We start from the raw sequence: 12379 nt of genomic DNA, 5'->3' as shown, positions 1-12379 counted from the left end.
ACGGTCCAGGGGCGGACGGGTGCAGACGGGCTTGTCTTTGGTGCACCTGCTGCGTGCGGCCATGCTGCGGCCGCCATTAAGCAGGGAGGAGGGCAGGGGGCGGGGGAGCAGTCATCTAGGAGGCAGGAGGGTGGGAAAGGTGTTTCGTGGGGGAGGGGATAGAGGAAAGAGGGGAGAGAGGAAAAATAAATAGAGAAAAATGAGGGATGATAGAAGAAAAAGGCAGAAAATGCAAGAGTAGAAGAGTGATACAGAGAAAGAAAAGAAAAGGAAATACTTACTTGTGATGGCCACTAGACCACCAGGGATGAGGTGCAGGGACGAGCCTGCAGGTTGAGGAGGGTCTCGAACTGAGAGTCAGGAGACTCTCAGTTCATCCCAGCAAAGGCAGAGGCAGCAGCAGCCAGAGGAGCTGGGGAGGGCAGCAGACGCTGACCAGGAGGTCAGTGTAGTTGCCCTCTCACAGCACTGCGGCTGCTATTAAGAAGGGGAGGAGGTGGGGGAGCAGTCAGCTGGGAGGCGGGAGGGTGGGAAAGGTGCATCGCAGGGGTGGGGGGGCAGAGGAAAGAGGGGGGAAAGGAAAAAGAAATAGAGAAAAACAAGGGATGATAGAAGAAAAAAGCAGAAAATGCAAGAGTCAAAGAGCAACAGAGAGAAAAAAAAGAAAAGGAAATACTTACTTGTTATGGCCACTAGACCACCAGGGATAATGCACAGGGACGAGCCTGTGGGTGGAGGAGGGCCTCAAACTAAGAGTCAGGAGACTCAGTTCATCCCAGCAAAGGCAGAGGCAGCAGCTGGCAGAGGAGCTGGGAGGGCAGCAGATGCTGACCAGGTTCCTACTTGTCAGCCAGTTTCTAAGTAACTAAGAATCTTGCTGGGTTACCGCAATAAATTCAGGATCATGTGCCATCTTTGAATGGGCTCATGCCCTGAAAATGCAGGTAAATTTGCCTTACATTATTCATAAAGTGCTCTGCTGTTTATCAACATGGCATGTCTTAATTATTATAAACCGGCACTCAGCACCATGAAAGTTAGTGTAGAAATCTATGGGCTAAATAATAAAGCCTCACTAACCCAAGACTGGCAGCGCAAGTCTGGGAGTGCGTACACACACGGCAACCTGTTAAGCTTGCCACCATGATATTGCTTCTCCCAAAACTACTAGAGCGATTCTCGGAGTGCATGGCCCCTGGAGAAAAGCGTTTGGTAGAAATATTTAAAACATGCAAAACAAGTGGGACATTAAAACAATACCTTCAAAGAGAAATAAACATTTATAAGTTTAAACACACCCCTCAACTTACCTGAGTTAGCTAGGGAAAGGTTTCTTCAGAAAAAAATGACAGGATGTATGCAGTGACCACTTCCGCTTTGTTGTGGCACCTGAGTAATGGTGGCCATATTAGGGGAAGTGTTTTGAAGTTAGCTAGGGAACAATGTCAGCAAGGAGGAGATGTTATCTCACTGGACCTACTGGGTTGGGGAAGATGAACAAGGAGGTAATGAACTGTTGCTGTGGGAAATGGACTCTAATACCTGGAATCCTGTCTGTCTCTCTTGTAATGGAGGAGAGGTCCAGGTGCTTATAGCTCACTCTTCTGACCAGCAGCATTGGATGCATCAAAGACTGTTTCTGAGTGAAAGGACTCTAATGCCCAGAATCCTGTTTGTCTCTCTGGTGGTGGTGGAGGAGCTTAGGTGCTTATAGCGCGCTCTTCAGACCTGCAGCGAAGGACGTGCTAAAGACTGTTGCTGTGGGTAAAGACTCTAATGCCCAGAATTTTGTCTGTCTCTCTGGTGGGGGAGGACAAGTTCTGGGGGCTTATAGTGCACTCTTCTGACCCACAAGCCAAGCCAAGTCCAGGAAGAAATTTGGCCTATCTGTGTCCATCTGTGTCTGAACCAGACAGGACCAGGTCACCCCACTTTCCTGTGTCTTTGAATCCATAGGCAGGATGAGACACAGAATCCTCAACTCAGTGCTTATGTGTGCTAAAGTAAGTCCTTAATTACACCCTTTTTGACCTCCACAGCCAGGGGCCCTCAGTGAAAAAATCACCACCTTTGAGGAGGGGCTTGGTTTAATTGTCTCAGGAAGTGCTCTGGATATCGTGGATACTCCGGCAGAGGACTCTGTACTTAGCATCAGCCATCAAGGGCATGGTGGGCAGAACACCCCTCAACTTACCTGAGTTAGCTAGGGAAAAGTTTCTGCTGAAAAAAATGACAGGATGTATTCAGTGACTACTTCCCCTTTGTTGTGGCACCTGAGTAATGGTCGCCATATTAGGGGAAGTGTTTCGAAGTTAGCTAGGGAACAATGTCAGCAAGGAGGAGATGCGATCTCACAGGTTCTACTGTATTGGGGAAGATGGACAAGAAAGTAATGAACTGTTGCTGTGGGAAATGGACCCTAATGCCCAGAATCCTGTCTGTCTCTATGGTGATGGAGGAGGGATTCAGGTGCTTATAGCTCACTCTTCTGACCAGCAGCATGGGATGCATCAAACACTGTTTCTGTGTGCAAGGACTCTAATGCCCAGAATCATGTTTGTCTCTCTGGTGGTGGAGGAGGGGCTTGGGTGCATATAGCGCGTTCTTCAGACATGCAGCGAAGGATGCGCTAAAGACTGTTGCTGTGGGTAAAAATTCTAATGTCCAGAATTTTGTCTGTCTCGCTGGTGGGGGAGCACAGGTTCTGTGGGCCTATAGGGCACTCTTCTGACCCACAAGCCAAGCCAAGACCAGAAAGAAACATGGCCTATTTGTGTCCATCTGTGTTTGAACCAGACAGGACCAGGTCACCCCATTTTCTTGTATCTTTGAATCCATAGGCAGGATGAGAAACAGAATCATCAACTCAGCGCTTACGTGTGCTCGAAGTAAGTCCTTAATTACACCCTTTTTGACCTCCACACCTAGGGGCCCACAGTGAAAAAATTCACCACCTTTGATGATGGGCTTGGTTTAACTGTCTCAGGAAGTGCTCTGGATATTTTGGATACTCCGGCAGGGGACTCTGTACATAACATCAGCCATCAAAGGCATGGTGGGCAGAACACTAAGTCAAGGTCAGCGGCCTCTCCCAAAGGCAGGAAATTATTGTCTATCATAGCAGAAATCAACCATGTTAAATTTGCAAACTCTAACACCTCTCCAGAGGCCTTTCCAAATCCTGAGCCTCCGTCCTGCAAAAGAAAACAAAGGAGGCACCTTTGAGGAACTTGACTACTAAAAGTCTTCAAGAACCCTTGTGGTGAATAGCAGTATTAAGCATGCATGCACAGTTCATTGTGTTATTGTGAGCACGCATGCGAAGTTCTATGCATTCAAATGTATCTCTACTTGTTATGGACTTGTAATTGCACTCGTGCTGAGGTGGACACTGGTGAGGATTCTAGCTGCAACTTTAGTTGCTGTTGGACATCGAAACCAGCTGAACGCTGCAGACCGTGATTGATACTTTTTTAGGAATAAACTTACATTCTACTTACTTTCCGGTGAGGATCCATTTCATAACATCTTGGCGACAAGCAGAATTCGCCCACCACTGTACCCATGCATTTCTGATGAATTTGAAGCTTTTCAGGAAATACCTTCCAATTGGAATAGATCCTGCCTTTATCCTCAAGTATTCGTGTTGGGGTACGCTATTGGGGCATCTTTCAGCATTGTGCAGACATGGTCTAAACCTCTTGGATGTGTTTTTGTTTATTTTGAGGGATGGCAGATTTACATCAGCATGAGCAGCATGCAAGAACATCTTCAACATATATCTGTCAGCTCACACTTGGAGCATGTGCTTCCTTTCTGCCTGCCAGGACTCCATGTACGTGCTTGGACTCCATGTACGCTTACGTTGACAGTGGCCATATTGTCAGCAAAGCTTTGTGCTTGGTGACAGCAGTGGAGGTGTGTACCTGATATTTTGGTCAGCAACATCAAATAATCAGATTTTTAAATAATGGTAGGTTGTTTATTATTCAGACTAAGCAAGCATTACCTCATCATTTTAAAATACTCTAAACTTCTTTTTGAGACAATGCATGAGCATAAACAGTCATATACCTATATAATTTCCTCACAAAACCTCTTTAAAATGTGTTTCAGTTTGGATTCAGACTTCGGTGCTGATTATAATAAAAAATATGGCAGCTCCTCAGCAAATCACCCATCCACAATCCTTTCTGAGTAAACCTGGCAAACCTGCTATTAAATGGTCATCGTGGTTTAGGCCATTTGAGAACCATTTAGTGGTCCTAGATGCTACTGCATATAATCCAGCACACAAATTTTCATTACTTTTTGGCAGTCTTGGTCAAGCAGCGCAACAAATATTTGATAGTTTACCACCTGTAGTGGCACCACAAGTGCAATCTGGAGACATCCAGTGGAACATATCAACAGTAAATGTTAAAGGGAAAACAGCAAAATATGTGAACAAAAAATTGCCTACATTTTGTTACTGATATGGTTCCAAAGGTCACATGAGTATTTTACAAGGTGCCCAGCAATGGGCAAACGAGGTTTCAAAATGTATGTAAAAGTAAAAAAGTTAAGTCAGAATTGGTAGCATAGACTCAGATGTTGAATCTTGCTTGGATATTCTTAACAGTGTAAATCTCACACTTGATTGCTTGATTGAATGTTATCAGCAAACCTGCTAAACATCCTTTATACAATGCTGTCATTTATAATATTTCCTTACAGGTCATGGTGGTAATGGGGTCACCCATAACAATCTTAAGAGATACCACATTTTATGAATACTGAAATAAAAACATTCCCATTGTTACCTTCAGATGTAAACTCCAAAGCATTTGGGGCGAAGGACATGGACATGATAGGTTATTTTTTGTTGACAATACAATGCTTAGGTAGAGAAACTCATACAAAAGTTTACCTGCTGTGAAAGGTAAGAAAATTATAGGATGGCACAACCTCACACAAATGGGTTTGCACCTGCTACCGGGTTCACTGTAGTGGCGGGTGACCTGCCCTTATCATATGTGGGTTGTGATAAAGGTTCAGTGGATAACATGTTTAAGTTTCCTACACTGTTTACTGATCTAGTTGGCATGGTGAACGTATTTCAACATCGCTTTAGCTTAATACAGCATGCACAACCTGTTGCACATAAGTCAAATCAAATCAAATCATAAATATTTATAAAGCGCGCTACTCACCCGTGCGGGTCTCAAGGCGCTAGGGGGAAGGGGTTACTGCTGCTCGAAGAGCCAGGTCTTGAGTAGTCTCCGGAAAGCGAAGTGGTCTTGGGTGGTCCTGAGGATGGTGGGGAGGGAGTTCCATGTCTTGGCCGCCAGGTAGAAGAAGGACCTCCCACCCGCCGTGGTGCGGCGGATGCGAGGGACGGCGGCGAGAGCGAGGTTGGCGGAGCGAAGAGGACGGGTGGGAGTGTAGAAGCTGAGGCGGCGGTTGAGGAGTTCGGGTCCCTTGTTGTGGAGGGCTTTGTGTGCGTGGGTGAGGAGTCGGAAGGTGATCCTTTTGTTGAAGGGAAGCCAGTGCAGGTGTCTCAGGTGGGCAGAGATGTGGCTGTTGCGGGGTATGTTGAGGATGAGGCGGGCGGAGGCGTTTTGAATTAGTTGCAGACGTTTCTGGAGTTTAACGGTGGTTCCTGCGTATAGTGTGTTGCCGTAGTCCAGGCGGCTCGTGACAAGGGCGTGTGTCACGGTCTTTCTGGTGTCGGCGGGGATCCAACGGAAGATCTTTCGGAGCATGCGGAGGGTGAGGAAGCAGGAGGATGATACGGCGTTGACTTGTTTGGTCATGGTGAGAAGTGGGTCCAAGATGAAACCGAGGTTGCGTGCGTGGTCTTAGGGGGTCGGTGCGGTGCCAAGGGCCGTGGGCCGCCAGGAGTCGTCCCAGGCGGTTGGGGTGTTTCCGAGGATGAGGACTTCTGTTTTGTCTGAGTTAAGTTTCAGACGGCTGAGTTTCATCCAATCTGCAACATCTTTCATTCCATCTTGCAGGTTGGTCTTGGCGCTGTTGGGGTCCTTGGTGAGGGAAAGTATCAGTTGAGTGTCGTCGGCGTAGGTGGTGATGATGATGCTGTGTTTGCGTACGATGTCGGCGAGGGGGCTCATGTAGACATTGAAGAGTGTCGGGCTGAGCGAGGAGCCTTGTGGGATGCCGCAGATGATCTTGGTGGGGTCTGAGCGAAAAGGTGGGAGGTAGACTCTTTGGGAGCGGTTGGAGAGGAAGGAGGTGATCCAGTCCAGGGCCTGTCCTTGGATCCCGGTGGAGCGGAGGCGGGATATTAGGGTTCGGTGGCAGATGGTGTCGAAGGCAGCCGAGAGGTCGAGGAGGATGAGGGCGACTGTTTCCCCGTTGTCCATCAGGGTTCTGATGTCGTCTGTGACTGAGATGAGGGCGGTTTCTATGCTGTAATTGGCTCGGAATCCGGACTGAGAGGGGTCGAGTAGGCTGTTGTCTTCAAGGAAGTTGGTAAGTTGCTTGTTGACGGTCTTCTCTATGACTTTGGCAGGGAATGGGAGGAGCGAGATGGGGCGGAAGTTCTTCAGGTCGCTTGGGTCCACCGTAGGTTTTTTCAGTAGGGCGTTGACTTCAGCGTGTTTCCAGCTCTCAGGGAAGGTAGCAGACGAAAACGAGCTGTTGATGATGGTCTGGAGGTGCGGGGCGATGATGTTGTCGGCTTTGTTGAAGATGAAGTGTGGGCAGGGGTCCGAGGGGGCACCGGAGTGGATGGAGTTCATGGTGGCTTTGGTCTCTTCCGTGTTGATGTGAGTCCAGGCGTTGAGGGTGATGGCTGGGGTTGTAGTTTCTGTGGTGGTTGGCTGGGTCTGGTGTCCGAAGCTGTCGTGTAGGTCGGTGATCTTACGATGGAAGAAGGTGGCGAGGGAGTTGCAGAGGTCTTGTGAGGGCGTGATGGCGTTGGCGTTGGCGTTAGGGTTGGAGAGCTCTTAGACAATGTTGAAGAGTTCTCTGCTGTTGTGGCTGTTTTTTGTCCAGTCTTTCTGTGAAGAAATTTCTTTTGGCGGCGCGGATCAGTTGGTGGTGTTCGCGGGTAGCGTTCTTGAGGGCAGTCATGTTGCCGGCGGTGTGGTCCTTGCGCCAGGCTTTCTCGAGGGTGCAGCAGGTTTTCTTTGATTCCTTAAGGGTGTCGGTGAACTAGAGAGGTTTTTTGGTGTTGGTCTGTCTTGGGAGGCGTCTGAGGGGAGCGAGGTTGTCTGCGCAGTTGGTGATCCAATTCGTGAGGCTGAGGGCTGCGTCGTTGGGGTCGGAGGAGAAGGTGGGTCTGCCCTGTTCCTATAAGTGTTAGGGAAGAGTAACAAAATGTGCTTAAATCTTTGTGCTCACAAGGCCTCATACAACCAACTGAGGGTGGCTCCCATTGTTATGACATGAAAAAAATCTGGTGAGATTAGACTTTGTGCCGCTTATGAGTTTTAAATAGAAACATAATCGTCAACTGCTGCCCACTGCTGAAAAATTGCTGGCCAACTTAGGAAGTGCTAGATGGTGTTCTTTATTAGATAGATTTAAGATCAGCCTATCATCAGGTGCTGTTAGGAACTGAATCTCAAGAGCTAACAATATTTGCTACACCATTTGACACTTTAAGGTTTCTATGGCTACCTTTTGGGTTGACATCAGCCACCAGTATCTTTCAGAAATAAATGGACACTTTATTTCAGGGTGTCAAAAAGGGAGAGGCGAACCAGGACGATATCCTATTTTTTGCAGAAAGTCTGGATGAGAACAATCAAATTCTGAAAGATTCCTTATCTATCTTAGTACAAAGAAGTATGACAATTGGAGCTGACAAGTGCAAATTTGCCACTAGGGAGTTGGAATATTTGGGACACACATTATCTGATGCTGGCATAAAACCTAAATTATCAGATGTAAAAGCACCAACAGATAAAGACACTTTATGGTCATTTTTAGACTTAGCTTAATACTATGCACGTTTTGTACCAAATTATGCTTTATCTATTGAACCTCTGCATGTTTTTACTTAGAAAGAGGCAAAGGTTTGAATGGATGTATGAGCAAGAAGGAGTATTTGGTAAGGTAAAATAATTCATTGTCACAGCTCCAATTTTAAGCACCTTTTTTGATGATTGCAAGTCTATCATAACGGTTGATGCAAGCATTTGTGGATTGAGTGATGTTTTAAGTCAGATGGTGGCTGGTCAAGGACAAACTGTAGCCTTTGCACCTTGAACATTGAAACAATTTGAATATCATTATAGCACAATGGAACATGAAGCTTTAGAGTATCTGGGGGCAGTGCATAAATTGAAAATGTGTGTTTTGGGAAGGAAGTTTGAAATGCATTCAGACTACAAACCTTTGGTTCACATTTTCACCAAATATGACAAATGTGATATGTCAGCCAGACTTACAAGGTTGGTTTCAAAATTACAAGAGTACAATTTCACTGTAAAACACATTCCTGGAGGTAGGAACTACCGGGCTGATTGTTTGTCATGCAGTTGGAATATGATAATGATGATTTTCTCATGGATGACATAGAGTGTATGGCGTTGGGGGGTGCTAGATCGGAATGTCAGTCAGCTATACCTGAAAAAGACCTGGTGGAAGCTCAGTGTAAGTATCACTTGTTAATAAAGCAACTAATTATATTACACATTGGTGGCCTGACACCATGTGTTTAAATGGAGATTTGAGAGTTTTATCACAAGGGGTAGAGGATTTGTCAGTGGTGGATGGTATGGCACTTCATGGTGATTGGTTTGTTCCTCTTGCTACGTTGTTTGGTCATAGAAAAAGCTCATCAGGGACACTTAGGCACCACAAAAATGTGTATAAAGGTAAAACAACAATATTGGTGGCCAGTCATGGATAGTAAGGTTAAGAGTACGGTGGATAAGTACCTGAATGTCTATTTTCGTACAAGCACAGGAAAAATATTCAAACACCTGTACATCCTACTCCTTTGCCGGATACAGCCTGGGAAAAAATAGGATTAGATTTCTTTGGATCCTAGGCAATGTTACCTACTAGTATGAAGTATTTAATTTTATCTGGTGACTATTTTTCAAAATTGATGTATTATGAATTTGTGGAGAACCCTGATACTAATACAACTATTAACTTTCTAGGGTGGATATTTTCATTAGAAGGTGCACAATAAACCATTATTACCGGCAATGGCACACATTTTGTATCAGAACCTTATGTGCACATTTTTATCCAATCTTGAGATCAAACACTAAAAAGTTGCACTGTACTCACCTTCATCCAGTGGTTTGGTTGAGAGTGGTAACAGGGGTATAAAAGAAGGCATACAAAATTCCAATTGATCAGAAATAGATGTAAGTAATTTTATTAAACAAAAAGGCCCTCATCATGACATTGGCGGGAAATCCCGCTTACCGCTGCGGTGACGGCCGCCAACATACCGTCACTGAGGCGAATACCCATTCGCCATATTAAACGACAGAATACTGCCACAAACACATATCCGCCATGTTAGACCTGACAGCCTTAGAGTGGTCACCCCTAACATTTTGCCTTTCTCCCTCCACTATTGAGATACTGTTTTTGCTGGTTTTTAGACTCTGCGCACTTTACCACTGCTAATCAGTGCTAAAGTGCATATGTTCTCTCCCTTTAAACATGGTAAACTTGGATCACACCCAATTGGGCTATTTAATTTACTTATAAGTCCCTAGTAGAGTGCACTATATGTGCCCAGGGCCTGTAGATTAAAAGCTACTAGTGGGCCTGCAGCACTGATTTTGCCACCCCACTTCAGTAGCCCCTTCACCTTGTCTCAGAACTGCCATTGCAAGGCCTGTGTATGCAGGTTCACTGCCAATTCGACTTGGCATTTAAAAGTACTTGCCAAGCCTAAAACTCCCCTTTTTTTACATATAAGCCACCCCTAAGGTGTGCCGTAGGTAACCCCTAGAGCAGGGTGCTGTGTAGGTAAAAGGCAGGACATGTACCTGTGTAGTTTACATGTCCTGGTAGTGTAAAACTCCTAACTTTGTTTTTACACTACTGTGAGGCCTGCTCCCTTTATAGGCTAACATTGGGGCTGCCCTCATACATTGGTTAAGTGGTAGCTGCTAATCTGAAAGGAGTAGGAAGGTCATATTTAGTATGGCCAGAATGGTAATATAAAATCCTGGTGACTGGTGAAGTTTTAGAAATCGAGCATTTCTCTGCACTTAAATCTTTCTGTGCCTTACAATCCACATTTGGCTGGGTTTAGTTGACAGCTCCTTGTGCATTCACTCAGACACACCCCAAACACAGGATACTCAGCCTCTCCTGCATACATCTGCATTTCGAATGGGTCTTCCTGGGCTGGGAGGGTGGAGGGCCTGCTCTCACACAAAGGACCGCCACCCCCCCTACTGTGACCCTGGCAGACAGGATTGAACTGAAAGGGGATCTGGTGCACTTCTAAGCCACTCTTTGAATTCTCCCCCACTTCAAAGGCACATTTGGGTATAAAAACAGGGCCTCTGCCTTACCACCTCAGACACTTCCTGGAGAAGAAACCTGAACCAGAACCTGCACCCTGACAAGACGAATTGCTTGGCTGCCTAAAGGACTCACCTGACTGCTTTCTACAAAGGACGCCCTGCTGTCTTGTTGCTCTCTTGCCTTGCTGCAGAAGTGCTCTCCAAGGGCTTGGATAGAGCTTGCCTCCTGTTCCCTGAAGTCTCAGACCAAAAAGACTTCTCTCCTGCAACTGAAATTCCCGTGTGGCAAAAATTCAACGCACCGAGTACTAAGAACAACGCACAGCCTGCTCACGGTGAAAATTTCACCGCACATCGAGTCCAGAACGACACAGCCCGACTTCGCTACAGAAGATCGACGCAGTGCCGGTGACGCGACCGGAACTTCAATGCACAGCCCTACTGGATCGACGCAAGCCGACTCAGAATGATGACGCCCAACTTCCTGAGAAGAATCGATGCAGCGCCTGCCGTGTGGAAGAAAATTCCATGCATCGCCTACCAGAATCGACGCAGACGCTGTGACTTCGCTCCACAAGCCCAAGATTCCATGCATCGTCCCCGGGGCATCTGAAAACCCGCAACCCAAAGAGGATCCAAGTCTTCCCCGGGTGGAAAATACCAACACACACTCACCATTTTCCACGCATCTCCTCCTTTGCGGTCCCTTGCAAGGATTATTTAACGCAAACCAGGTACTTTGCCCTGCAAGAGACACTTGTTGTTTCTAGGAGAAATTAAGACACTTTTTATTGCTTTTACAGTAATCTTTTAACTCTAAAGACACTTGAGATCACTTTCAGTGATATCCCTTCATGTGTCCTGGGGTCAGTGGGCACACCATTCAGGGTACACAGGCACAGGGGGACAGGAACACCCTGATGACAGCTGTGCGCCATGGGAGGACAGGCCCAGGGAACTGACTATCTAGGAGGCACTCACTAATGTCCTGGGGGGTTACCAACAATCCCAGGACAAGATGGGCCAGATGTTTAACATTATGCAGGAGAACACGTGGCAGCAGGAGGTACACCATCAGAAGAGCAGGGGAAAATTGCAGACCACCATGGTCTCCATAGCAGGGGTGCTAGCTGATATGGCTAACATCATTAGAAAATGTACAGCACACCAGTGGGCCCCTTCCACTAGCCAGTCAACTGAACAGCCCGCCACATCTGCTGCAGCTAGTGGACAGGAGCCCCTGCCAGAGAACCCACAGGCCCCAAGCACCCCGCAAATGTTCCCTCAACCCAGACAGAAGCCAGAGACACTAGCCAACACCAAGACCACTGCCAGGAAATGAGACCCTCCTGAATGTCCCCCTTGTGTCCCACCCTGTCACCTTGTCCACTTTGAACTGCCTTTGCTCCCTTTCATATGGCCCCCTTGGACACTGGACCTGTGTAACAAACAGACTGGACCAATACCCTGGACTTACCTCTACCATCTCCCCATTCCATTGCACTTTTCCATCTATAAATTTCACTACAATAAACACCCTTAAACCCAACGTGAGTGATAGTGTTTTATGGGATGAAAATGTGCAAATATGAAAACAACAACATCTTGTGCAAATGATCTGAACACTGTGATAGCATACAAATATTGACCTGTAGCTTTCTGTAATCATCACATCAGTACACAGCTGTTTTAACACCAACATCTGCAAAATGAGAAGGCATAGGTGACAGTCAGCTGAGATGCAAAGGAAGTGATTGCCATCCTGCTACAGCCACACTGTAAACATAAATAATCAGAGAAATGATTAGTTCCCCTTCTCACCTGTGTGTCATTGGAAGCATTGACGTAAAACTGATGTTCTCTTGTTCACATCCTCTGCCTCCTCATCCTCACTTTCCTCAGGTTCCAATGCTGCCTCAGGGGCACTT

The sequence above is a fragment of the Pleurodeles waltl genome, chromosome 5 (assembly GCF_031143425.1).
Source record: "Pleurodeles waltl isolate 20211129_DDA chromosome 5, aPleWal1.hap1.20221129, whole genome shotgun sequence".
Taxonomy (NCBI): Eukaryota; Metazoa; Chordata; class Amphibia; order Caudata; family Salamandridae; genus Pleurodeles; species Pleurodeles waltl.
Note: the sequence above shows the minus strand (reverse complement) of the source record.